Raw genomic sequence first — 26,326 nt, 5'->3', positions numbered from 1 at the left:
ATAATCTTCTTCCCTTTGTCATTCCCATTGTCGGGTTTTGAATCAAAGTCGGAACATGCATCTGATTCTGAAACCTTTAGCTCGGCCACTAGTGATTGCTTGGCTCGACACTCGCTTGTGTTCTGAATGGAGCTGTTATGGAACTCACACCACTTTCCCGTCTCATTTTTCGGCTTCGGAGTGTTGTTCTTTGCTTGTAGCTTTGGCGGGTTGTCTTGAGCCACCCTGCCTTGGGTTTATCCTTTGTTCTACGGTTTGGGGGCACCTTTCCCTTGCTTTGAATTCGCAGATCCAAAGTCTCGCTTCTTCCATTTAAACTTTTGCTCGATATTAACACATATCGGTATGCCATGCCAAGCAACGAGATTTTCAGGAATTCTATTTCTTCCTGGATGTACTTGTGCAGGCAGTTGTGGTATTTGAGTACCAAATGCTGCTCTAAATCTTTGATACCCAACTTTGTGCAAAGGGTATGGAAAATATTGGTCAACTCCGGCACGTCTTGGTCCCTTCCCTACCATAGTGTGGTCCACTTTATGTATCGATCCTCATAGCTTCTGACAGGGTAGTACTACTCCCTGATGGCAATCCGGAATGAATCCCAAGTGGGTGCGGCTGAAAATAGTGAGGTCATACTTTCATCCTTCTGCTCACAGCAGGTTTCCCACTAGTCCTTGACGTGCGGGGCGGCTTTGAGAAGAGCGAAAGTAATCTTTTCCTAGACAGAAAAATCATGAACCGAAAAATACCCTTCTAGCAGATTTAACCATTTAACTATGGTGTCTTCATCTATATGACCCTCAAATATGGGAATGTCAAAGTTATCTTGTATCTTAAAGGGTGTGGTGCTTCCAGAGTAGTTGTTGGAAGTAGATGTGTCACCCATGCGTAGCCGCTGAAGGATCTGGGCAAAGTTGTCCATCATCGCGTTCCTTTGTCACTCAAGGGCCTCTTCGAGCAAGATTTTGATAGGATCTCCTGCCAACTCGTCTTTATTTTCATCCTCCATGGGAGGCCGTAGGAATTTGCGAGGCTGGTCTTGCAAAGCTTCGACCAGTTCAAGCCCTAACTCCTTATACCCTGACCTCGTTGGGGACATGCAAAGAAAGACAAAGAAAGAGAAGACCCCTCTGATACCACTGATTCGGATTTAAACAAGAATGCAACAAATTACAGATATAACCATACATATAGAGATGCAGCAGAAATAATACTTCATTTCATTACTGTAAAATACTGAACATGCTTCCAAACATAAATGGAAATAAACTAGCTAGTGCGATGGTAGCTTATCTCCCAGAAGAGATGTGGTGGCTACATGCCTCTGAACTGTGTAACAATGAGGCTCGAATGCCTATTTATTGTTGAGAAAAATCGAAAATCCTAAACATCTGAAAACCTAACCCTAGAAGATGAAACGCCAAACTGTGGGCCCCGTTTGGGTAAATTGGTACATCAAATTCCCAGGGTCATAACTTTGGCATACGATCTCTGCTTGACGTGCACAATATCTCGTTAGAAATATCTATTTGAGAAATACTACTTTGGGAAGAGAAACATTGGTCCAGGGTCCTATGTTGCTCCCAATTTTCCCAAAAAATGTCGTTTAGGGCCTCAAAATGGCTCCGGAAGTTCAGGACCTAAAAAAACTACTAAAAATAGTAAATTGTGCTACAATTAAGGAAACTGAAGAGCTGAAAGAAACAATGGTGGGGTCCAATTGGACTTGGTGGGTGGCCACCAATATCCACCTGGATTAGACTAGCCCACGTAGTTAGGTTGGGCGGACCTACCTATGGTTTTGTGCTTGGTTTTTGCACATGGTTTTGGACACGATGGTTGTCGGTCCATGTTTTTCGGTCCATGGTATTGGATGCTTTGGCATGTATAAATATTTATTGTAACATTGAAAGGAACATAATGAAAAATCAATCTGGTAGTCCCAGTTTTCAGATCCAGGGGAAAATCTCTGTGTATATGTGTTTTATGTGTTATGCTCTCGCATTGTTTATTTTCTGTGTTTTAGAATTTGTTTGTAGGTAGTTTCTGTACGGGGTTAAAACATACAGTTCACCATGTTAAATGGTGGTGGTGGAGGTGGAGGCGTGGACAAAGGTGTATGTGGTGGAGGTGGGGGTGGAGGTGGAGTGGAAGGATTATTTTCTCAAGGAATCCCCTGAGTGATTAGATGAACAACACTTCGCAGTGGAGTCTACCCTACCCCTTCTTTGTCACTTAGAGGAGATCCAATCAAGGGACTATACTCTGGTCCTGATCCTTCATGATTTCTAAAGAACCATCCACTTCGCGTAGCTCGAAACATCAAGGTAATGGCATCACCCATTTTTCACATAACAACATTTTAATCCAAGTATTCAATGATCATAAATACCTACCTTGCGGTCCCTTGAAAAATCATCTCTCCGCTTTGTTATAACTGATTGAGGTATCAACCACAAATTATGTAACAAATCCTCCCAGAATTCGATCCAGCCAATGATCGACAACCCGCACAATATTATTTTCAAAATCTTATAATCGCCGCATTAATTCTGGAATCCACACTATAGGACTATCGAGCTTCTAGCATCCCTGGTTGTCTGCCAATTTAGCTAACCACTCATACAATTCAATGGGGAAAGTGCAGAAAAAGATCTCGTGTATCTTCATATACAAATATATGTTCAACCACTCTTCCTTCGACAAGCGTGGATTCCTGTTTTCTTGCAACGCAAACTCGTGAATCTTCTGATCCAACCACTTTTCAATTTCTTCCTTGTCCAGATTCCAATGATGCAAAGAAACCATTTGTTGGCTTAAGGAGTCCTGGCCTACGTTCAAAGTTAGTTGCATCAACCAATAAAACCCTACACTACTAGCCATTTTAGCAACAACCCGTTGATGAGCCCCAAAAATGGACAATTATTTGGGCTCATTCAACCTCCTAATTTAACTTAATCCACCATTCTCATTAGTTTATTGCATGTTTTTGATTATATTTATGTTAATAGAGTGAATTTGGTTAGTCATTATGCCAAAAAGTCTAATGGGTGCTTTGTGTAGCCTTTTTGGTCAACTTGGAGACAAAATTGAAGGTATTAATGAGCACTTGGCAGCCAAATTCGTGGGAGAACAAGCTAGAGGATTTGTAGGAAGGTGTCCCCTTCATTTATGGGCCCTTACCTCGAATTCTCCACCATCAGCTCGGATTTCAAGGGCCACCGAATCAATCATCACAAGGGCAGCCAAGAAAGTCAAGTAGGACTGCTGTTAACTCTAAGTTTTGGGCAGCCGAGTCCCTAAAGTTTAGGAGGACTGTTGGGTCCTCAATTTGTATAAATAAGAAGGCTTAGGGCCTCATTTTGGTTATCCAGTGTAGCCAGTGGATGTTAGCTAGTTAGCCAGTCGATACTAGCTAGTAGTTAGTCATTTCATAGCCTTGTTGTAGTCATTTTGTAATTCGATTTGTATGCAATAGATTAGCTTTGCTTTCAGCTCATTCTCAAGCTCTCCTTGTGGACAGTTTTGATGTAACTCTTCATTCTTGATTAATAAAGATGAATTCAGCTTTGCACCAGCTCTAAATCTCTCTTGGGAGGCTGTAGCTCTTGGGGTTGGGCCCATCTCAAGCGCCTAGTACCTCCCCTGTTTATCTTTATGTGTGTTTGTTGTGCTCTTAAAATAAAATCTTCTCTTTAGATCTTGCTTTGTTATTTTGGTTGTTTTTGTTGGTTAAAGTAGCTTTTTATGTTTTGGAATCGATTGGTAGGAGTTTGTCATGCATTTAGATCTTTCGGAATGTTCTTGCTCATGTGATGTACATGGTTCTCTTTCCAAACGAGGCTGTTGTTTATTCATTTCATTGACAGTTAGATTAAGTTAGCTAGGACTTAGTTGTTTGCAAGAATTCATTGATTCGGTTGAATGTGCATTGTGCAGGGCATCTCTATCACTCACTCACATGGTCAAGCTTCATCAGAGCCATCTGATTCATCCCATATCTAGGCTTCTCGCTTCACACCCATCCTCTTGCCCACGTAACCCTACCTTCTTCTCCATTGTTGTCTCAACTACCTTAAAGCCAAATCAGCCTTCCACATATCATCTCACCACTCCATCCATCAGTTCCTGGGTCACTTCAGACCCCCATCCTACCTCCATAACCATCCATGCATCTTCCATCAATCACCCATCCTCAAAAATCCCATTTCGAAACATCCTGTAGAAGAATTACAGAACATCCTGTAGAAATCCTAAACATCCTGTAGAACCCCTGCAGACTTCCTGTAGAAGTTCATAAACACGGTTGCATGGCATCCAGACTTTGTGAAACTCTCAGAAAGAATGTTAGGGATCCCTTAGACCCTCTCTGTACCATCCCAACCTTTCCCAAAGCATTTCATCCCTTGATCCATCCCTGCACAGTGGAAAACTAGTTAAAAGCACATGCATGATAATTCTAATAACTTAATCAAAAATCCAAAAAGATTTTTTATTCAGATAGTGATAACTTAGACACATGCATTTTACCTTCCTAGAAGTAATGGCATCTCTTCTCGTAGTTTGCATTCTCATTTTTGCATCAGTAGGACTAGTTGTTAGAATTAGGGTTTGCTAGGGTTTGTATTTCTTTTTGGCTTTCAGTTTCTTTCCGCAAGTAGATTAGCTTCCTTTGAGTTAGCTTTCGTCCATCAGTTAAAAAGCTTCTTCTAAGAGCTCATAGAAGTTGGCTTGAGCCCCTAGCGGACTTGTGCCAGCTAACCAAGTGACAGGTGCGGCAAGAGCTAGTACTTGTGCATACAGCACTGTCGCTTCCAAGTTTGTTACGAACTACCGGGTTGATAAAATTAAAGAAGGGAGTTCCAGGAGTTGTAGCATTATTGCTACAATACTGGGGCCCACCATCTTTTTGGCGCCGTTGTCGGGGAAGCATCAAAGTATTGGTGATTGCCGCTTTTCTTCTATTTTCCACTACAATCTTCTGCTAAGTAGTTTATTTCAATTCCATTATGCAATTTCATTTATGCAAAAGTAGATTAGCCTTTCCTGCTTTCGTAGATTAGCATTCCAATTCCGTAATTTCATTTCTGCAAGCGTAGATTAGCATTTCAACTCCGCAAGCGTAGACTAGCATTTCATTCCTGCAATTTCATTTGAGAAAAATAGATTAGTCCTTTCCTGCTTTCATTTCAATTCCGCATTTTCATTTTAGCAAGATAGTTAGTTGCAGTTCAATCTATTTCATTTTTGCAGGTAGAAGTAGAAAAAAAAAAACAAAAAATCAACCAAAAATATTTCCTTTCATGCCTGGTAGGAGTAGAGATAAGTTAGAAAAATATTTTCACAACACCCCCCTTTGCTTCACACAGCCAACCTTCTCTCTTCTTCGATGGTTGTGACTAAGAAGAACCCCTGGGTGGACATCAAGACATATCTGAAGAACCTCTAGGGGAGAAGAAGAAGAAAACATTCCTCTGGAGCAAATGGCTACAAGCAGAAATGTTGGGAGCAGTACCTTATCCAAAAATGAATTTGCAAATCAGATCGAAGATTTCAAGAGTGATATGAGGCAGTTTCTTGCCATGCAATTGGATACCCTGTGGATCCAAAAGAAGCAAGAGGAAGTCAAGAGGGCTTTGGTCATATTTTGTCCTAGGTGCACTAGAAAGCATCCTAGGAACGAATGTCCAACGCACTCCCTAGAAGTGTGTTTTGTCTGTGAAGAATACCATCCTATGAATCAGTGCCCTTCCTTGCCTGGACTTAAAGTTGCATATCAAAGAGTTAAAGGAGCCACTTAACCAAAGGAAGCCGCCTGGACCTAGATCTTACCAACAGGAACTGCAAGGGACATCTGAGACCTATTATGACCCTTATCCAGCCACTTTCATGCCTTCTTGGGGTCCCCCTGCTCATCCTTCCTGGTTCACACCTCCTCCTTGTTCCTTCATAGATCCATATTATGCCCAACCAGCTGCTCATTCATTTCACTCTTATGCTCAGCCACAACCTCAATGGAATGCACCTCATCAGGGGTGGAGGCCCCAATACAACACTCCTCTCGCTTCTTTTCCTCCACCACCTGCTCATCCGCAACCATCGCCTCCTGCTCCACCAAGGCAACCCCAAATGCCTGCTCAACCACAACCCCATCCACATCCATCTCAAATATACACCCCCACTCAGCTACCCGTACCACCATTTCCAAAGACATACCATGGAGTAGCTCAACCCAATTGCAAAGCTAAGGCACAACATGTGCAAATGACTCCTTTTGAGCTCAATGATCTTCACCATAGCTCAGGAAAAGCATTGCAAAAAGGAGATCATCTTGAAAGCATTGAAGGATCACATCCAGCAAAAGAAGATTCAAAAGAGGAGATCAAAGAACCATGGGCTGCACTTGATGAAGAGAAGAGATCAGAATCAAAGATCGAGAAAGCCTCCTCATGGTTACCATCAAATCTTCCATGTATTCAAGAGAAAGATCAGCAAAAAGAGGAATATGAGAAAGTCATGTTAGAAGGTGACATGAAACATGATCCAGATCAGCAAAAGAACCAAGGATATCAGAGCTATATTGAGATATGGTTTCAGAAGGTCACTAAGTTGCAGCGGTACTTTCTTCCTCAGTTATGTTTGATCCCTTCAAAGCCAGATCATTTGGTCTCTGAGATCCGGATACCTGTCAAAGCATGCATTTTGAGCCTTCACATCATTTTGTCTCTAATCTCGATGTGCACATGGCTCCATTGGAAGTATTCTTATACTTGAAAATGATTTTGTTTTTCAAGTAGGTTAGGGTAGAAAAAAGAAAAAAAAAAAAAAAGAGAGAGAAAAAAGAAAAAGAAAAAATGAAAAAAGAGGAAAATAGAAATCTAAGGTGAAAACCTCCTCGGAGGTGCCTTAGATTGGCTCATTGATTGAAAACCTCCATGAGGCGGTCAATGGGTTGGAAAAAAGAGAAAATAAAAGGGAATAAGATCTTTGGGTGAAAACCTCCCTTGGAGGCGCTCAGGGCAGGAAATTAGGGTGAAAACCTCCATGAGGCACCCTAGTTGTTTTTCAAAAAAAAAAAGAGAAAGAAAAATAAAAATAAAACTAATTTCCATTGGCTAATTGCAGGTTGCAAGAAGGATGTTTCATGACAGCAGGAGCACTCAAATCAAGATCAAAGAAATTTTTCTTGTGCCTTCTACAGGAAGCTCTGTATTTCTACAGGAAACATCCTGTAGAACCTTTGGACGAACCAAATTCAAGTCTAAAATGGAATTTGATGGTGGGAATCTGTTGATTAGACCTGCAAGCACTTGTGTGGCCATCCCTTGCCTTTCTCCATCATTTTTTCCACCTCATTGTGCTTCTCATTGTGCTTCTACAGGAACTTCCTGTAGAAATTGTGGGAAACTAGACATGGATTTCAAAAAGTGGTTTGGCGAGCATTGTAGATTCCTCAAGGGTTCAGAAGCCCTCATGCAATCTTCCAACTCCTCCTCCATCATCTCCAAACCTGCATCACAGCCCAAGCTCAGTTTTCCCTTCCATGCAAACACATGCAAAGTGCCTTGAAGCAAAAATCCATAGAACAAAATTTGTTTTTGCCATAACTTGAAAACCATGCATCCATTTGAAAAACCGTTTTATGGGGAATTGTAAAAGGGTGATGGCAACATGCTTGAGTAGTTTCAGCCAATTCCGGTGCACGGTTTCCAAGAAATCAGCCTCCATCACCATCAGCCATTTTTGCATTTTCTCCATAACCGTGCATCCGTTTCAAAACCTGTTTCATGCGGATAGGCATACGAGTGATGGTAACCTACCCAAGTAGTTTCAGCCGATTCCGATGCACGGTTTACGAGAAATCGATCTCTAAAATCTTCAGCCATTTTCCATTTTTCTCGAAATCCGTGTATCCATTGATCACGATTTTGCTATGGGAGATGCATCATGATGATAGAAACATGCTCAGCAAGTTTTAGATCAATCTGCTTTACCGTTGGGGAGAAATGGCGAAAACAAGTTCTGGTTCTGTGACATTGCAGCAGCAGCAGCTTGAACGTGCAGATCTGAATGTGGAAACAAATGCATGCAGCTTAGATCTGGTCAGAGGACACCTGAACAAGGAAAAGCAATAAAAAATCATCAGCCAAGCCCTATTGCAACCAACGGATCCAAGCATGCAGCAGCAAAAAGCTTCACAAGCAGCCGTTCAACTTCCAGGTATGTGACTGAAACTAATTCCTCTGATTGCATGAATGTAATTTAGAAACTGCATGAGCAATGAGATGGTCAGGATTAAGAAAAAATCGGTGGCCAGCTAACTGGCCACCCGCATCTAGTTCAACAACGCTCGGTGGGTGAGTAAGACACGTGCGCTCAACCATCTCAGGAGGAAATTGGGAAACAAGTAATGGTGATTGTTTGACCTACAACGTGATTGATGGAGTGATCATAGGTAGGAAACGTGATGATTCGTGACAGCACTTCTGTCTGCATGGCCAACACATGTTCTTGCCAGCTCACCACAAATCACGCGGCAACTAAAGAAGGCTCGGCTGAAATTCACGAACTATTGTTCATCTGCACTTGCCACATCGTCAACTGAAGTTTGCACAAAATGATTAACTAGTCATCCTCCACCAGTTTCTCTACCTGTCTTCTAGATTCTGATGTGTATTAGGCTCGCTCAGAGGTGCAGGGCGCTCTACAGGCATTTCTACAGGAAGTCATCTACAGGAAAGGCAGAAAACAGCCCTGCAGAAAGAAAACACGGGATTTTTAGAAAATTTCAAGCTCAAAACGAGGTATGCTCGAGAATACTCCTCTATGCATGGTATGTTTTGAAAAGGTGGTGAATTGGACAACATCAAATTGTGGAATCAGAGAAAAATCTGCCAGTGAATTGGAAGAAAAACGTTTGCCTATGTATTGCACTGGGTTTCCCAGTCATTTTTGCATCAAGATTCTCGTCCATGTTTCTTGTTTTTAAAATTCTCCTGTAGGGAAGATGTATGCAACTGTGGGGGCCAGCCTGCGTATGAGAAATTTTAAATTTTCATATCTGTATGTGTGCTGAGAAGAAAACTTGATCTCTGTACTCTGTCTATGAAAACAAAACTCTTCTTTTCAAAAGCAGAGAGTCAAATTCAGTACAAAAGCAGTTTAAAACAAAGGGAAATATTGCAATTTGATGTTGTAAGGAGAAGCACATGGAAAATTCCTTGTTTGGTTTCAGAAAAAGGTGAAAATTCAGCTATCCTTCTGTTTTCAGTTCTACCTACTTTCTCACCTGAGCATTTTTTTAGAAAAAAAAAACACTCAACACCACATGGAGGACAAGCAAAACGAATTTAGAGAAACAACAGCCAAGGGAAGAGACACAGCCTGATGTTACAATGAGGATAAAGTAGCACCAAGAGAGGAAGTCTCAGGTAGCAGCTGAAATATTGATGCTGAAACGACAGTTGTAGGAGAGAGAAGCCCAGATGGCCTGCACAGCTAGCTAGGCAATAGAAGCCCTGCAATGGAGACAACCAGCTAGATCCTATGCATTGTATCTTAAAGACCAACAAGCCCTCACCTATGATATCAGTCCTTCTAATAGTGAGGAAGAAGAGCAGAAAGGGGAAGAAGAGAAAGCTGTCGCAGTCGGAAAGTATTGTCATGTTAGGAACATAAATTTGAATTAAAGTTAACTAATGGAAAAACAATGATTTTGCATGAAGTGAATCTACCATGAAACAAACTGGAAAGTTCTGGTGTTGTTCTGGTTAGATTTGTTTATTTCAATACTTTCCAAGGGGTTCACAAGGCCTTTTGCAATAGTTAGATTATTCCATGTGAAATAATTCTTAAAAGTGTGATTCGGTATGAAGTTTTGCTCTATTCCTGGTTTATACAGCAGCTTGAAACAAAACTTGGGAATTCTCATTTTTGGCCTGTTTTGAAGCAATTTCAGATTGAAGGGAAATGCTGATTCATAGCAGTGATATGTGAGCAAGTCATATTTTCTCTGCCCTTGATCTATCTTATGTTCTTTTCTGCTTCTGTTATCAATTCTTAGCAGAGTTCAAATCCAAGATTAAGAATGCCATTTGATTCAGTTAAAGGCCTGGAAACACTTTTTCCCATCCAGCTTTGGCATGCAATATCTATTCTCGGGCAGTTCATTGTACTTGTGTGCTTTTATAATACATTAGACTTGCCATTTTTGTTGGATTCGTCAGCTTTTAGGCAGCATCACAGTTCAAGGAGAAGGCACCCCCAGCCAAGCAAGCAAAATCAGAGAAAATTGGTTCTACAGGAAGTTAGCAGACTGTTTCTAGAGGAAGACAGAGGACTGTTTCTACAGGAAGTTTGAAAAGAGGGAAGCCAAAGGAGGAATCAGCTGAGATGTTAGCCAAAGAAGCCACCAGGGCCATCAAAGATGAGGAGAGAGATTGGTTGCTCAGAGGATGAGCAACACTTTCAGTAGGGGGGTGATGATGAGCCCCAAAAATGGACAATTATTTGGGCTCATTCAACCTCCTAATTTGACTTAATCCACCATTCTCATTAGTTTATTGCATGTTTTTTATTATATTTATGTTAATAGAGTGAATTTGGTTAGTCATTATGCCAACAAGTCTAATGGGTGCTTTGTGTAGCCTTTTTGGTCAACTTGGAGACAAAATTGAAGGTCTTAATGAGCACTTGGCAGCCAAATTCGTGGGAGAACAAGCTAGAGGATTTGTAGGAAGGTGTCCCCTTCATTTATGGGCCCTTACCTCGAATTCTCCACCATCAGCTCGGAGTTCAAGGGCCACCGAATCAATCAGCACAAGGGCAACCAAGCAAGTCAAGTAGGACTGCTGTTAACTCCAAGTTTTGGGTAGCCGAGTCCCCAAAGTTTAGGAGGACTGTTGGGTCCTCAATTTGTATAAATAAGAAGGCTTAGGGCCTCATTTTGGTTAGCCAGTGTAGCCAGTGGATGTTAGCTAGTTAGCCAGTCGATACTAGCTAGTAGTTAGTCATTTCATAGCCTTGTTGTAGTCGTTTTGTAATTCGATTTGTATGCAATAGATTAGCTTTGCTTTCAGCTCATTCTCAAGCTCTCCTTGTGGACAATTTTGATGTAACTCTTCATTCTTGATTAATAAAGATGAATTCAGCTTTGCACCAGCTCTAAATCTCTCTTGGGAGGCTGTAGCTCTTGGGGTTTGGCCCATCTCAAGCGCCCAGTACCTCCCCTATTTATCTTTATGTGTGTTTGCTGCGTTCTTAAAATAAAATCTGCTCTTTAGATCTTGCTTTGTTATTTTGGTTGTTTTTGTTGGTTAAAATAGCTTTTTATGTTTGGGAATCGATTGGTAGGAGTTTGTCATGCATTTAGATCTTTTGGAATGTTCTTGCTAACGTGATGTACATGGTTCTCTTTCCAAACGAGGCTGCTGTTTATTCATTTCATTGACAGTTAGATTAAGTTAGCTAGGACTTAGTTGTTTGCAAGAATTCATTGATTCGGTTGAATGTGTGTTATAGACATTTTTGTGCCTTGCATTACTGAGCATGAAATGTCAATAATCAAGGGATCCAAAGTCCCTAAACATGTTGTTCCTACCCCTAGAGGAACAAGGCCAGCAAACCACAGCACTTAACAAAAGTTCTCCACCTGAAAACACTCAAAAACAAGGCAATTCTGGATCATGTCAACTGCTCCACTGAGCATCTGCGCTGAATGTCAACTGCTCCACTGTCTACCTGCGCTGAATGTCAACTGCAAAGAAGGCTACCTGTGCTGAGCGAGTTTGGACAAGTGGCAGAGTCATTCCTCAAGGTGTCAATGCCCAGGAAGCTTCCAAAATGACACTTGGATCAGGGAATTCGACTGGTGATGAGTAAGAGGTTCCAAATCTCCAAGTGGAAGAAAGAACCTCCAAGTGGACTCAAGAACTGAAGTGGGAGAGGACACTAGTCAGTCTCAGACCAATCTCAAGCTGACTCATCCTCTCTCCAATAACCCTATATATAGATCTCTTCTACATGAGATCAAGGGAGGCTGGAATTTAGTATTTGCAAAGAATTGTCGTTGGTTTGTGGCTAGAAATATTGGGTGTGTTATGCTTTGAAAGGAGTTGAAGAAGAAGTCCATTCTGTTGGGAAGGAGATGCTGGGTTGGAGCCCTATGGGTTGTATCTCTTCCTAAACATTGTTACTTTCAATAAAGCTATCTTGATTCTTTCCTATATGCTGGTGTATTTTATGTAATTGCATTAGTATATTTGATTTACTTCTAATCCTGAATCATTTATGAATATGTATATTTGCCTTTGTATTGTGTTCTTCTCTTGTTGCAAGTAGTTGTTTTCTTGTCACAGGTAGCTGTTCTCTTGTGATCTCGTGGGATTCAAGTAGTTGTTCTCTTGATCGAGCGAGGAGGCAAGTAGTTGTGGACACACAAAGAGAAGAGGATCTAGTTCGAGGGACAACTGGAAGATAACGGTAAGTCTGCCGATCTCCTCTCTTTCATATTTCATAAAGGAAGAAATCATGATAGTTGTATTCGTTTGTTGCTAAGGCGCTGTCACACCTTAGGTGGATAGCATCGTCCTAAATAGGCATTTTTCCCCACAAAAAATTGGCGACTCCACTGGGGAAGAACTTGTTTATTCATTTCATTTGTTTACTTCATAGACTTGACAACAACTCTTGAACTGCATCTTTCCCGGATGCAAAGTAAAAGTTGCTGCTTTTATCCAGTATGTTGGACTTGTCTATGATTTAAACTAGATCCACAAATGATTTGATTGATCCTTGTGATAGTCTTTAGTACCCTATCAAAGCATCCCTCTGTTTATACCTTGCTTGTGTTTCTGATTTGGCCTGAAACAATTGATTTTTGAGCATTTTGTGACCCGAAAACCAAGAGAAACGAGAGTTTCTCTCTTCAGCGCAGGCACTGTGAAGGCCGTCTGCATTTCAACGCAGGTCCCGAAGGGGCTACCTGTGCTGAATGTCAAACTAACAGTGTTGGACCTGCGCTGAACCAGTGTGGCCTTGTGCAGCTGAGTTTCTTTGTCCTTTTTTGCCCTGTTTTGGTCTCTGTTTTTGCAGCCTTTAACCAAGTATACGTGTTGGTTTGATAACCCTTTTCTTTGCCTGAATTCCGCCCCAATTTTTGTACAAAAAGATTGTGAATGTTTTTATGTGTTTGTGGAGTCATTTATAGTCTTCCTTTGCGTGAGTAAAGTAGTCTTTCTGTAGCCTTTGATTCAGATCTGATTGAGAATGATCTTAGAAGAGAGTTCATTGGCTGTTTGTTCAGATTGATTATAGTTTTACTTTTGCTTATTGGTTTGAATTTGTTCTTTTCAAAGTATCAAAACGAGTCTTTATTTCGAAAATCGCAAAGTGATTGTAATCTCTTCTACCCTTGTTGATTTCGAAGAAAGTGAACTTGTTTATTTTGATCATTGTAAAAGCAAATTCAAAGTTGTGCAAAAAGCTTTCTTTGTAGGCATTTATACTAAGAAAGTGAAAACAAACACCTGCATTGTGCATTTTGCATTTGATAAGTTTGCATGTTGGATTTAGGGAAAGTGCATTAGAGTGTGCTGATTGCACTTTGAGAAAAGATAGTCGCTCTCTTTTCCCTGGTAGCTAGGATTTTCAAAGTTGAAAGATTGTAAAGCTTGCTTATCATCCTAGACTTCATTTAGGAAGTTGTATCATACATCTCGTGGTGAACCTTGAAAGGAAAACTTTAAAAAGATCAACCTAAAATAAACTGAATGAACCTAACAACGCTTTGTAACATAACGCACAACATAGAGGTCTAGGCTAGAGACGTGTTCCGGCGTCGTTAAACATAGTGATTGTCGATCTCGAAGAAGGTGGGTGATTCCTCCTGAGAGTCGGTGGCGCTAATACGGATTGTGCTCCCACGTACCGTCGCGTATATATTGGGAGACCCCTATAGGCATATATCTTTTATCCTTAGGAAGCCGTGTCAGCCGCCCTACTAATCGCAATGCAGTGAACACAGCATTCACGAAGATCGACCACCCGTACCGTAAAAAGTATTCTGTGGTTTTGCGAAAGGTTTGGCACACCCTCTGCCTAGATCTCCAGAGCAGTTTCTTTTGGCCTTTTTCAGACTCTATAACAGAAAAAGTCCATCTGAGCATTTGTCACTTCGGGCTCGTTAAAACATCGAAGGAGACAAGAGTCATCTTTAGCTTTTTCTCGACTCTTTAAAACTGAAAAAGCAAGTTGTGTCTAAAAGCGTCTAATAAAATTCATTCAGTTCGGAAACACAAAATTTCCCCTTTTAATATTTTGGTTGATCGAGTAATCCGCAATCTTGGAAGAAAGTCAATTGAAACCCCGTCGTTCGCGGAGGCTTACGAGTCAACCGTCTTTTTCTCCGGAATCGAAAATAGTACGAACAAAGCGAACTCGTTTAACCGGTTCAAAATCTCCTATAAAAGTTAGAACTAGTGTTCCAACTACATATGAGATTCCGGTTACTCCAAACATTTTTGGAAACCCTGCCTCTATAGAAGAAGCCCAACAGCTATAGAAGGACAGTAATACTGATCCTAGTATGGGGGCAAATACTTGTATAACTGAACCAGTTCCATCTGTAACCGGTCCAGAGAGTTTTGTTCCTCAAACAACTGTCGCTGTCAAAGCAACCCCTTCTTTGGCACCAGAAATATTTTACGGACCTGACGGTCTTCCTCTTCCATCGGGTTTGATTGCGATAGAGGAAATCACAGAGGATCTGCAAGCAAGTACTCCAACCCATTTTGGAGTCGGGGTCACTCTATTTCCTTCATCAGAAGTTAATCCACCACAAGTGGAGGTTCCTGTAGAATCGCTAGGGAATCTATTGGATAGACTTAAAATGTCTGAACAACCGTCATCATCTAGGACTGTGTCAAATGACACAGCGACAGCAGAAGCCCCTGCCGTCACTCCAAGAATGTTTGCCGGCATACCATCTATCCCAACTAGCTCTCAACCGCTAGAAGGAGTCCACCAAGGGATTATTTCGACAGTGTGGTCTGTTCCAGTTTGTTCATCCGGAGTAATATCTGGCAACTCTTATGTTGATACTCGCCAAATTGATCCATTTGGAGGTGAATTTGGGCAATCCAGTCCCCAAGGACAATCAATCCCCTTGAGTTCCGGATTGCTACCGTATGGGGGGCAGTATGCCCTTTCATTACCCCCTCCGGGAGGGTACCCATACGGGAGTTCGCAACAGTATTCAGGTTATATTGGAGTTACATCAAGTGGTTGGGTACCTATGCTGCCTCAACAACTAAGGGTTGTATATTCTATGCAACAGTGTGTACCTATGACGAACATCCCAAACACACCGGCTATTGTAACAGTGTCACAAGTTCAAGCGATGCCTGTTGCATGTCAACCTCAGATTTCTCAGGTTGTAGTGCAACAGCCCCTTGAACATGGGTCACAACCACAATCGCCAACTGGTGGGGCGACACAGGTCCAAACGGGTACAATTACTCCACACCTTGGTCCAACGGTTAGCATAGCACAACAGAACATGGCTTCATAACCGTGGCTAGTGCAATACCAACAACCACAATTCCAGCAAGTATACCAAGGTTCTGAGCAGCAGATCTTTGCGAACAGTGGACAACCATATATCCAAAACGGTCAAAACCAACCACTTTACAGTGGTCAAGTCCACCAACCGTATCAGTCATACCAACAGCAATTACATTATGCTGGTATGCAAAGACCCACTGCTCAAGTGATTCCATCGTACCCTGGTTATGCTTCGCCTAACCTGAATCAACAGTTACCATTCGTGGCAACTTTAGAGTTACCCGACTTACACTGGTTAACTAACGATTCGATTGCTTATGCCCCTTGGTGGCCAGCGATTCCTCACAAACTTCCATCTGACATTCCTAAATTCAATGGAAATCCAGGTGAAGACCCATCGAATCACGTGATGACTTTTCATCTGTGGTGTTCGTCGAACACCCTAAACGACGATTCAATAAGGCTTCGCCTTTTTTAGAGGACATTGACAGGTCTAGGGGCTAAATGGTATATTGAATTACCTAGAGCCTCGTTCGACAATTTTAGTTCCCTAGCCACGACTTTCTTAACCCGTTTTCAATTACCGATAAGGTATGAAACGGGAACAGAAATATTAACCAACTTCAAGCAGACAACTGCCACCCATATATCTGATCATATACATGAGTGGCGTCGTTGTCGTAGGATGGTGAAAACATACGTTCCCGATCATCTGTTAGCTGAGTGGTTTATAAAGTCGTTACTTCCTACTATAACGGAAGATGTGGCGAAAGGGGGAGTCGTAACTGAGGAGCAAGTTATTGCTCGTGCACAATATCTAGACTTAGTATATACTCAGTCCGGCATGCTCTACGACAAAATACCTGACGCCCCTAGACCGGAATTTTCAATTCCTCCTCCTCCAAAATCCAATAGTGACTCTCATGCCGGTGATGGCGTGATTGGCACGGAAAACACGAAATCGATAAAGGCTTCGTCTAAGAAAGCCCGTAAGAATTCAGATCAAAATGCAAAATACGAAATTCTTGCTTCGGAAGTAAATGCCATATCAGCAGATAGAGGCAAAGAAACTAATCAACCAGGAAGCAAGAAGAAGCAAAAAAAAGGGAAGAAGAAGAAACAGGGTGAGTCATCTCCTGAGAAAAATTCTTCAAACCCTCCTGGGAAAGGGAAACCAAATTATCCATGTCAAATATGTGATGAAGAGGATCATTACACAAAGAATTGTCCATTCAAAGTTGAATTAAAGCGGTTCTTTAAAAGTTCCCAAACATCAGCTGTGTTAACTGATCCATTTCCCAACCCAGGTCAAAATATGGTTGATAGTGGAAATGCTTCCCTGTCTCAAGTGCTTATGTTGTTGGTTTCAAAACAGCAAAATGATGCTTTGATTTCGACAAGGAACAAAGATTACAGGAATCCTCAGCTGTCGAATGACAAAGGTAAAGATCAACCAAGTAGTTCGACAACAACTTCGACAGAAGTTGTACCGCCCATCATTCCTGAATTAACAATAAAACCGCCAAAGGGAGTAGTACACAAGTCGACATTTAATCCTTGCGCCAGGGTGGCGCAGCATTATAACATAGTGGAAGATTTGGCCCAATCGCCATCCGCTATGTCGACTCTTGAGGTATTACAAAATTTCCCATCCCAAAGGCAGGCTTTGTTATCGGCTATTGGTGGGGTTGATCCTAAGAATTCCAATCTTGTATCCTTTGATCACAAAGGATACGATCCTCAGTTACCAGCTCAACTAGCTTTCCTTATTCAAGTGAAAGCCCTCAACAAAACTGTTCACAAAACAATTATTGATGAGGGAGCATCTACATGTATTATGTCGATGAGTTGCTGGAAAACTTTAGGATCTCCAACCATGTCGCGATCTTCGACGACATTGAAAGCTTTCGACGGAAGGACTTATACCCCGTTCGGTATCCTTAACAACTTGAAAGTCGAACTGGGAGGAAAAACGGTAGAAATTGATGTTGAGGTCATCGATGGAAATCTTGACTACAACATCCTACTGGGTAGACCATGGATTTATGCCATGGCAGCTGTTGTGTCGACTTATTTTAGGAAGATCGCATTCCTGTTTGAAGGAGGGATTACGGTCGTCGACCAACAGAACTTCCTCCCTAATAGTTCACAAGTTACAGGAAGCATTCCCATGATCCATGAGAGCAACCATTCGCTTCAAGATATCGGAGTAGGATTATTGAAAGACCCCACATTGATGGGAACTTTCGCGCTACCACCTCCTATTTACATAAGAAATATACCGTTTGTAGCAACCTGCAACATGATATCTTCCACGAAGGTCAATGTCAACATGGATCATGCAATTGTTTTGCCCCCAAGCCCTTTAGAAATATTGTAGCAATCAATGTTTCAAGCATGGGAGGCGGACCCAAATCAACGCTCGTCAAGTGTTTGGGTAGATAGGTCTAGAGAATATGGTACCCCATTAGATCCTTGGTCGAAAGTACATGGGACTGACGAAGGAATCTTACAATCAATGTTAATTGAGGGGGCACCATGGAATGATCACCACCATCATTCCCTTCTTCCTGAATATGAAGAAGATACTCAACGTGACCTTTATCACCCTTCAGTTTTTGAATTCCTAACAAATACTGTAAATACAGTGGATTCCGAGCGAAACTTATCCAATATTGAAGAGACTATAGCCATAAATATCTCGACTAAAACAAATGTTGTAGAGAATATTTATGTCGGCAAAGGTTGTTCCCCTTCAGAACTGGAAATATATAACGCTCTTTTTCGCGAATTCAGAGATGTCTTTGCTTGGTCATATGATGAAATGTCAGGTATAGACTCGAGTATCATTGAACATGAAATTAAAATGTATCCTGATGTCAAACCAGTAAGACAACGGCTTCGGCAGGTGCACCCCAAGAAAGCCGCTGCCATTAAGGCAGAAGTTGAAAAATTTCTCCATGCTGGATTCATCTACCCGGTTCCTCTAACCGATTGGGAATCAAATATTGTCCCTGTTATGAAAAAACAAGGGACGATTAAAGTGTGTGTCGATTATAGGGATGTAAACCAAGCTTGTCCGAAGGACAACTACCCTACACCCTTCATCGACCAGATAATTGATGAATGCGCCGGATGTGAAATCTTTTCATTTATGGATGGATTTTTCGAGTATAATCAAATAAATATCCACCCACAGGACTAGTCAAAGACTGCATTTATTTATCCGTGGGGCACATTCGCTTATCGAAAATTACCCTTTGGTTTAAAGAACGCAGGGGCGACGTTTCAGAGGGCAATGAATTATGCCTTCCATGACATCAAGAACATTGTTCAACCTTATCTCGACGACCTTTTGGCTCATTCGCGAAAGCGGACTTATCATCTGCAGCATTTAAGAGCAATATTTCTACGTCGCCGACACTACAAGATAAGACTCAATCCACACAAATGTGTGTTTTGCGTCGGTTCTAGTCGTTTACTTGGCTTTGTAGTCTCTAAAGATGGGATTCGTCTCAACCCTTGCAAGGTTCAGGCAATCATTAATTTGCCTCCACCTTCAAATTTGCTTCAGATTCAGAAACTCCAAGGGAAAGCAAACTTTCTGAGGAGGTTCATTCCAAATTACGCAGAACTTGCTAAAGGTTATACTCTTCTTTTGAAAAAGGATGTACCTTTCGTCTGGGACCAGGCGACGCAAGCTTCCTTTGATGCTCTGAAGGATTGTCTAGTAAAAGCATCATTAATGTACGCCCCGGACTATCAAAGAGATTTTAACCTGTATCTGGCTGCAGCAGATATGACCATTGCGATGGTTTTAGTTCAAGAAGTCGATGGAATCGAACATCCTATCTATTATTTAAGTAAAAACTTAAATGATACAGAAAGTAAATATTCTTATGTTGAAAAACTAGCGCTTGCAGCTGTTCAAGCGATTCAAAGGTTTCGACATTATGTCCTCTTTCGGAAAACTACCATTTTGTCAGATTGCAACCCCATGACTTATATACTGTCGCGACAGTTGTTGGGGGGAAAATATTCAAAATGGATAGCGATCCTTCAAGATTTTGATCTGGAATTTGTAAAATCCAAATCAAAGAAAGCTCTAGTTTTCACAGAATTATTGTGCGATCTCCCATCGTCGTCCAACGATGAAACATCAGAAGAGTCAATCGTGGACGAAAGTTTGTTTCTGATATCTACAAGCGATAAGTGGTATGGAGATATCATAGTTTATCTCCAAACCCAAAAATTCAGGCCTAACACTTCTCACTCTGAACAGAAACGTATACGATACCAAGCAAAAGACTACATGATCGTCGGTGATACACTTTACCGTCGTGGTATCGATACAGTTCTGAGGAGGTGCCTTACCCATGAGGAGGCCGAAAAAGCCCTAAATGAGTGTCATTCAAGCGCGTGTGGGGGGCATCAATCTGATATGCAACAGCACAAAAAATCTTACGAGCAGGATATTTCTAGCCAACCATGTTCAAAGATTGCATAATCGCAATCAGAAGTTGCCACGCTTGTCAAATTTTTGATAGCAAAACCAGAAGACCACCCACACCTTTACAGCCAATAGTCGCTATTGGGTCTTTCGCCAAATGGGGCATCGATTTCATGCAATGTAACCCCACCTCGACCGGGGGGCATGGGTATATTATAGTCCCTGTTGACTATTTTACCAAATGGGTCGAGGCGATGCCTACATTGGATAACACTGGTGAAACAGCTGCCCTTTTCTTTTTCAATCATGTAGTCGCCAGGTTCGGCATACCACAGGCTATAGTTACAGATCATGGATCGCATTTTCGCAATAACATGATGGTCGAATTAGCTGCCAAGCTAGGGCTATCTCACGACAGCTCTACCCCGTATTATCCGCAAGCCAATGGACAAGTTGAAGCAATCAACAAGGTCCTAAAGCGTATGTTGCAAAGGATGATCGGAGTTCATAAAAGAAAGTGGAACCTAATCCTGTACTCAGCTTTGTGGGCTTACCGAACGTCAGTAAAGAACGCGACCGGGTTCACACCTTTCCAACTGGTGTATGGCCTGGAAGCAGTCTTGCCAATCCAGTGTGAAATTTCGTCGCTTAAACTCGCAATTGATCTCCTCCCCGGAACTTCAGAAGAAGAGGCTCGTTTCTTGGAATTAATCCAATTGGATGAAACCTGACGTGATGCCGCTTTGGCTAATGAAGCCCATAAGAAACAAGTCAAGGATCAGTTCGACAAAAATGTCAAACCCCGTGTCTTCTCAGAAGGTGACTTGGTCTTGCTTTATGACCAAGAATCCGATAAATTGGGAGCAGGTAAATTTAATTCCTTATGGATGGGCCCCTATATTGTTAAAAGGGTGTTAGCAAAAGGAGCCTATGAGTTAATGAATTATGACGGAATTCCACTGGCGCAGCCCCGCAACGGGTTGTACCTCAAGTGTTACTATGCTTAATAGTAACCTGCGTGCTTTTGTTGTATTTTGTTTTCGCTAAAGTATTTTTTCTGGTCGAGTGATCCACCTTTTTCATTTGTTGCAGATGTCGAACCTTCTGGAGACATGTATTGGATATGCCGACGGAGCGAGTCGTAGTTCGCGGAACCTATCTTCCGCAACCTGGGCCATTTTTGATCCAAGCGGCGAGTTAGTAAGTTTCAGAGGTGTATGTATTGGGCAATCAACGAATAACATCGCTGAGTATAACGCGTTGATAGAACTACTCTTTGATGCTATCACACGTGGCATACGCCGACTAATTGTCAGGCTAGACTCACAGCTCGTAATACTACAACTCAATGGTATATATTCCGTTCGCAACCCAGCTATTTATCGCATGTTCCTAAGGGTTAAGATTTTGGAAAGACAATTTGATTCAATTCAATACCAGCATATTTCCAGAAACTTGAATACATTAACCGACTCATTAGCAAATTATGTGTTAGATAGGCATTTGCAACATTTATAAAAGAGACACATCATCAATGATTGTACATATGGATCATATAACTCAACCAGAATAAAACTCGAAAATCAAAATATATATAAGCTGTTTATCGTTCATACATAATGTTCTGTAACCAAGACAATATCGTTCATATGACCCAAAAACTAAAAAGTGCTAGGGGGCACCCTAGCCTAGTGGTGCTCATGATAGCACGTCACGGCCTGTGCAATCATGCGCAAGAGACGAGTCCATCGTCTAGGCACACCAGTAGTATGTCGCTGCAACTGTAAAGGTAACTCATCAATCCATACATCCGGAATACCGAGAGTAAGGCTCTCAACCTTCTCCTACACAGCTGTAAGGGTCTCAACATCGTCAAGGTCGCGAAGAATAACTCTCCCAGCAGGCTCCACTGCCGGGGCAGCGACTGGCGGTCTCGGACGAACTGCTGGACGAACAGGACCAACATCTGCATGCACCCAAGAGTATGATTAAAAGTCTTGATAGAATAAAGCACAACAACATTATGAATAAAAGCAGAAAACAGTGATATGGTCAAACAGTTTACCAATAGCGCCCCACTGTTCGCCATCCGGCAACACCAAATCCGAATCACCTCGAAAATCCATACCCACATATGGATACTTGGAAAAGACCATCTCCTGGCGCTCGAACCACCTAAAGAAGGCATCAGTGAAAGTAATCTGAGGTTGACCAGCATGCCTAGACATGTGATCGACCCACCTCTGCATGCGTGGCTCGGTCGGAGAAGGCAAGTCGAGTACAATATACTGAGGCTGCATCAGTGGGATTTTCTCCAAGGCGAAGGCGGTTAGAATAGAACCATACCCAAAGTTCTTCAGCTTCCCGTCCTTTACCTTGGTCAATTGACTTTTCATCTGAGCAAGTACTGCATCACACCAGTTGAATACTTTCGGTTGGAGACACTCTAAGGCGTGCTGCACATAAGACCTGTTGGCAACATGTATAGATGCACAACCGGCCATCCTACCAATGGTATACAGAATGGACCTGAGAGACCTATCAGTGATCTCACGGATAACCACCTTTCCGTCTCTGCTCGACTGGGAACCTTCCCTGCAATACTGGCGGACATAATCTCTCACGGAGTCATTCCCCCGAGCCGAACCTGACAAAGAAATGGGGGCACCCCGCCTTGACAACCCAGTCAAGAAGTAAATGTCTACTATGGTCAAGGGGATGGATTTTCCCCTAATCTGGAATACTTGGTTGATGGGATCCCAAGCATCAAGCATATACTGCAGCAAAGTAATCTATGCTCTCATGCTAGAAATACAGAAAAACTTCAGCAGGCCACATTTCCGCAGTGCGTTCGCCGTGATAGGGTCATGGAGGGCAATCATGTCCTCCTCTTCATGTTCTCATTCTCGCCATGTAAGGGACATTTTTCTCAAAGATCCCTGCAAAACAAACAAGAGAAGGAGTAAGTTCCTGAGTTTGATGAGAAACTGGCAAAAATTCATCAAAAAATGTGCTAAAAACTCAGTTTTCTGAGCCCAACGCAGGCAGAGAGTGTCCTACCTGCGTTGAAGGTCAGGCTACCTTAAGGCAGCTTGACATTCAACGCAGGTTTTGAATGGGCAACCTGCGCTGATGATAGGGCGCCCTGGCAAAACCCCTGAGGCTCAGAAAGACTGAAAAACAGGCACAAAACTGAAAAAGGAAACCATGAAAAGAAAGAGCTAGGGTTTAGCTCCAACTTGGTCCAGACGGCGCTGAAAATCGTCTGCAGAATCTCCCGGAACCAGCTGGTGAAAATCAAGGGGAAAGAGGCACCTCCAGAGCTCCAACAAACAAAATTCAAATGAAATGGTGAAATGAGAGGTAAAAACCCCTTTTAATGGCTTTTTACGTAGTTTAAAGTGAAATATTAGGGTTATAATCTCATTTTCATGCAAATATTATTCATTTCTAACAAATTGTTGCAGCAATTGAGAATAGCAGTGCTATCCTTGAAAAGAGAAAAACTATTTATGGTAAAAATCAAAATTTGACTATATAATCGAGCAGTTTGAGCATAAAGTTCATGCTCGTTAAAAAATAAACGCAATAATCGAGCAGTTTTAGCATAAAGTTCATGCTCGTTAAAAAATAAACGCGAGATCCGAGCAGTTTTAACGCGATCTTCATGCTCGTTAAAAAATAAATATAAGCAGTGAGCAATGTTTCCTCTAGAGTTTAAGCTCATTTTTAAATAAAAAATGAACCCATCCCGGTAAATAACCGTTGTGATCGTAAATTTATCAGCCATAAAATCCTTGGTCGTGTTTACACCTGCCACCTCCACTTTCATTTGGCCGATCGTTCACCTCCATATGATTGTTTACCCATTTTGAGGAACAGCTGCGAAGAGTGATTTCACCTAGCCATCCTTGTGACACTGCTGTGATTGGAAAATTCCAACCTGTACCTGGAATCAGTTGCTATCCCTATTTATCACTCGTTCCTTAAAAGACGAGTCTTCTTTAAGCTCTTTTCATCTGACTCATAAAATATGAAAAGATTGCCAAGTTTTGGCCTTTCAGCTCGTTAAAGGACCAGAAGAGCTATCCCTCCTCTAGATTTTAATCTTTTTGGACCTGAGGGATTATTGCACAAAAATATCGAGCGCTTGTTTTGTTCGGCTCGTTAAAGATATCGAAAACTCATCCCTTCTGTATTGTTTTATACTTTTTCGGACTTAAGGGATTAGATGACGAAAAAGGAATTTTGGAGTTAACTTTATGTGCCTTTTTAGACTCTCTAAAAATGAAAAGGACCGAGTTATCCTTGTCGTTAGACTCGTTAAAATTATTAAATAGCGAAAAACTTGTCTTTAGACGAGAACGAGTTTCACTATCGCTAAGCTCGTTAAAACATAGCGATGGGCTTACTCGAAGGGCAGGTTATAGAACAAGCATATGTTATCCTCCTCAAGCTTGACAAAAATAAAGAGGTACTGGTCAGCAATGACTGGGGAAAAATTGGGAAAAAATCAAGAAAACTTTTGATGGTAGCAGGTCGCTCTTGAACATGACACTTTTCCTCCGTATCACATTCGGGTTGGGTTGTTTCATTCACTGGTCACATCACCATGGTCTTGCCATACCATCGATATTTGGGGTAATGCTACCGATCCATCGCATCAGTGTCGCCATATGTTCAAGAGAAGTCGTTCAGAAAGAGTCAACCGGGTGATCCAGGTGGATATTGGTGGCCACCTGCCAGGTCCACCTGGACCCCCACCATTGTCTTTCTCAGCATTTTCAGTTTCCTTAATTGTAGCACAGTTTACTATTTTTAGCAGTTTTTCAGGTCCTGAACTTCCGGAGCCGTTTTGAGGCCCTAAATGACGTTTTTTGGAATTCTGGGGCAACCGAGCCCTATGTTGCCTCCCAAAGTGGTAGTACTCGGATAGATCTTTCTAACGAGCTATCGTACGCGTCAAACGGAGATCGTATGCCAAAGTTACGACCCCAGGAAATTGATGTACCAATTTACCCAAACGGGGCCCACAATTTGGCGTTTCATCTTCTAGGGTTAGGTTTCGGTATGTGAAGGGTTTTCCATTGTTTCTCAAAAATAAATAGGCCTTCGAGCCTCATTGTAATACAGTTCAGAACAGTTCAGAGGCATGTAGCCATCACATCTCTTCTCAGAGATAAGCTACCATCGCCCTAGCTAGTTTATTGCCATTTCTGTTTGTAAGCATATGTCAGTATTTTCCATTAATGAAATGAAGTATTATTTCTGCTGCATCTTTGTGTATATGGTTATCTCTGTAATTTGTTGCGTTCCTGTTTAAATCTGGATCACCGGGTCCCATCCACTGCCATACATTATCCTTCATCCATTCATGACCGCCACCCTGAATCATATGTCACAGATTGTTTTCATCAGGGAAAATTTTAAGAACCCCCCTAAATTTATAAATATAATAAATGGGCGAATCTCCATGGTATATAGGAAAAATGGAAGGCGATTTTATCAATAATATAATATGTATATATAATTTTTTGGCGAATCTCTCACCAGGCATGGCGAATATTTTACTCAATTATAAAATCTTGTAAGATCTTGGCGAATCTTTCACTAAATAATAAAACTTTGTAAAGTCCTAGTGAATCTTAGCATAGGCTACATGCTGGTTTAATTCCCCCATTTAAATAGGCTACATTCCAGGTGAATACCATGGGTCAATACCATGTGCCATTTTGGTAAATACCATGGGTCAATACCATGTGCCATTTTTATTTTTATTAATTCTAATATTAGGGTTAATAATGGTTTTTTGCATGGTATTAATAACAATCTAGTCCATGGTATTTGTCCCATAGCATTTTGGCCATAGGTTTCACCTAAATATAACCCATTTTTTGAGTGTTTGTAACTATAAGGTGACTTATGGAGTAAATATAAAAAAATGTTTTATTTGTTTACCATACCTCTCGTTTATTTATATTTTTATTAATTTACCATACCTCTTTTACAAATATGGTATTTCGCCCATAGGATTCACTTAAATAAAACCTCTTTCTTGAGGCTTCATAAATAGAACGAGGGTTATGGACTAAATATAAAAAGAAGTTTTATTTATTTACTATACGTCTAGTTTATTTATATTTTATTTATTTACCATACCTTTTGAGTAAGTACAAAAAGACGTTTTATTTATTTACCATACCTCCACTTTACTTATATTTTTATTTGTTTACACCCTTACATGTATATAAGGTGACTTATGGAGTAAATATAAAAAATGTTTTATTTATTTACCATACCTCTCATTTATTTATA

Source organism: Pinus tabuliformis, chromosome Q (assembly GCF_031772625.1).
Source record: "Pinus tabuliformis cultivar Carrire ecotype Pingquan chromosome Q, CPIR1, whole genome shotgun sequence".
In the NCBI taxonomy this organism is placed as follows: Eukaryota; Viridiplantae; Streptophyta; class Pinopsida; order Pinales; family Pinaceae; genus Pinus; species Pinus tabuliformis.
This window is presented reverse-complemented; position numbering follows the sequence as displayed.